We start from the raw sequence: 3,086 nt of genomic DNA, 5'->3' as shown, positions 1-3,086 counted from the left end.
TTATTGGTTTTAGACTTCCTACCAGAGTGTGGACCATCTGATAATTGTAAATTGGTGTCGTGTGACTGGTATCGGCCCTGGAATTGAATCTGACCTGAGTTGTCCACTCCTCCTTCGGCCAGTGATTCTCCCTCACTGTCCTCAGTAGCTCCAGGGGTGCAGAGGAGGAACGTCGTCGCAAGTTTGTAGCTCAGTCTTCAAGGCCAGTTTAATTTAGTGTAGTTTAGAGACACAGCGTGGAAACAGGCCCAATGGCCCACCGAGTCCGCACCGACCAGCGATCCCCGCACACTAACACTATCCTGCACACACTAGGGACAATTTACACTTATACCATGCCAATTAATCTTCAAACCTGTACGGCTTTGGAGTGTGGGAGGAAACCGAAGATCTAGGGGAAAACCCACGTAGGTCACGGGGAGAACGTACAAACTCCGTACAGACAAGCACCCGTAGTCGGGATCGAACCAGGGTCTCTGGCACTGCAAGCACTGTAAGGCAGCAACTCTACCGCTGCGCCAGTGTTAAGGGGCCCACTGCCACCCGACATTGGACCCGCCCGAAGGCTCGTTGGATGGTGTCACTGGGAGGGAAACGCTGGGGATGTCAGACGGTGGGGGGTGAGCCGGTGGGAGAGTGAACCGGGGCAATGCCTCCAGCACCTTCAAGATCGGCTGCAGGAGGCATCCCCCGGGACACAAAGATGGCCGGGCGAGGAGAGGGACATCAGTTCGCGGGCCGATCCGGGCGATGGCGACGGAGGAAGGCTCTGCAGGAGCCTGGGGCTTTCCTGGATCGAGAACCGCTCCAGTAGACCGAGCACGCGAGTCGACCGGACTCTGGACTTGTGGAAATGGCGCCAAAAACATGGCGGCGCCTGCATGTGTAAATATGCAAAAAGAATTTCACCATGCAGTTGCACATGTGGCAGATTAAGCATCATAGAACCATTGAATGTTACAGGTATGTAGGTTAATTGGCTGGGCAAATGTAAAAATTGTCCCTAGGGTGTAGTGTGTTAATGTGCGGGGATCGCTGGGCGGCGCGGACCCGGTGGGCCGAAGGGCCTGTTTCCGCGCTGTATCTCTAAATCTAAAAAATCTAAAAAATCTACCCGACTCCAGCCCCCAAACCAACAGCAGCAGATTTTTATAAATACACACAGTGTCAATGCACAACATTTGAATGAGGTACTTACACCTTATGAATCGACTAAATGAAGCCATTTGAAACTTTTCTCTGCTGACCCTCTCTCAGTGAGTAGACAATAGACAATAGACAATAGGTGCAGGAGTAGGCCATTCAGCCCTTCGAGCCAGCACCGCCATTCAATGCGATCATGGCTGATCACTATCAATCAGTACCCCGTTCCTGCTTTCTCCCCATACCCCCTCACTCCGCTATCCTTAAGAGCTCTATCCAGCTCTCTCTTGAAAGCATCCAACGAACTGGCCTCCACTGCCTTCTGAGGCAGAGAATTCCACACCTTCACCACCCTCTGACTGAAAAAGTTCTTCCTCATCTCCGTTCTAAATGGCCTACCCCTTATTCTCAAACTGTGGCCCCTTGTTCTGGACTCCCCCAACATTGGGAACATGTTATCTGCCTCTAATGTGTCCAATCCCCTAATTATCTTATATGTTTCAATAAGATCCCCCCTCATCCTTCTAAATTCCAGTGTATACAAGCCCAATCGCTCCAGCCTTTCAACATACGACAGTCCCGCCATTCCGGGAATTAATCTAGTGAACCTACGCTGCACGCCCTCCATAGCAAGAATATCCTTCCTCAAATTTGGAGACCAAAACTGCACACAGTACTCCAGGTGCGGTCTCACCAGGGCCCGGTACAACTGTAGAAGGACCTCTTTGCTCCTATACTCAACTCCTCTTGTTACGAAGGCCAACATTCCATTGGCTTTCTTCACTGCCTGCTGAACCTGCATGCTTCCTTTCATTGACTGATGCACTAGGACACCCAGATCTCGTTGAACTCCCCCTCCTCCTAACTTGACACCATTCAGATAATAATCTGCCTTTCTATTCTTACTTCCAAAGTGAATAACCTCACACTTATCTACATTAAACTGCATCTGCCATGTATCCGCCCACTCACACAACCTGTCCAGGTCACCCTGCAGCCTTATTGCATCTTCCTCACAATTCACACTACCCCCCAACTTAGTATCATCTGCAAATTTGCTAATGGTACTTTTAATCCCTTCGTCTAAGTCATTAATGTATATCGTATATCGTATATCGTAAATAGCTGGGGTCCCAGCACCGAACCTTGCGGTACCCCACTGGTCACTGCCTGCCATTCCGAAAGGGACCCATTTATCCCCACTCTTTGCTTGCAGAGTAGCTCTCTGCAAAACTTGGAACTGATTGAGATTGATCCATTATCTTCAAAAATCATTGCTGGCTCTTCAATGATTGCTCAGCTAAACTACATTCTTGTTAAATAAAAACACTTCAAAGTGTAACATTTCAGTTTTCACTTGTGATTTGTTATTGTTTTTGACAGCCCATCATTTGCAAATAATTTGCATGATATGTAAATGTACGTGTGTGCATGCGTGTGTGTGTGTGTTTGTGTATGTATGAGTGTGTGTGAGTATGCATGTGCACGCATGTGTATGAGTGTTTGTGTGCAGGGGTGTGTGCGTGCATGAGTGTGTGTGCGCGTGCGTGCGTTTGTGTATGCGTGAGTGTGCGTGAGTGTGCATGTGTTTGTGTCTGTGTGTAAAACACACGCACTCAGATATTTGAGCCATAAGAAACTGCAGATGCTGGAATCTTGAGCAAAACACAAATTGCTGGAGGAACTCAGCGGGTCAGGTACCAACTGACCTTTGTTCAAACTGATGGAAGGGTCTTGACCTGAAACATTGCCTGTCCAATTCCCTCCACAGATGCTGCCTGACCCAGTGAGTTCCTCCAGTAATTTGTTATCGTTTACAGATAATTTGCACAATATGTAAATGTGTGTGTGTGTGTGTGTGTGTGCGTGCGTGCGTGATATGTGTGTGTGTGTGTGTGTGCGCGTGGTGTGTGCGTGTGTACGTATGTGTGTGCGTGCGTGTG

This window comes from Rhinoraja longicauda, chromosome 25 (assembly GCF_053455715.1).
Source record: "Rhinoraja longicauda isolate Sanriku21f chromosome 25, sRhiLon1.1, whole genome shotgun sequence".
NCBI classification, from domain to species: domain Eukaryota; kingdom Metazoa; phylum Chordata; class Chondrichthyes; order Rajiformes; family Arhynchobatidae; genus Rhinoraja; species Rhinoraja longicauda.
Note: the sequence above shows the minus strand (reverse complement) of the source record.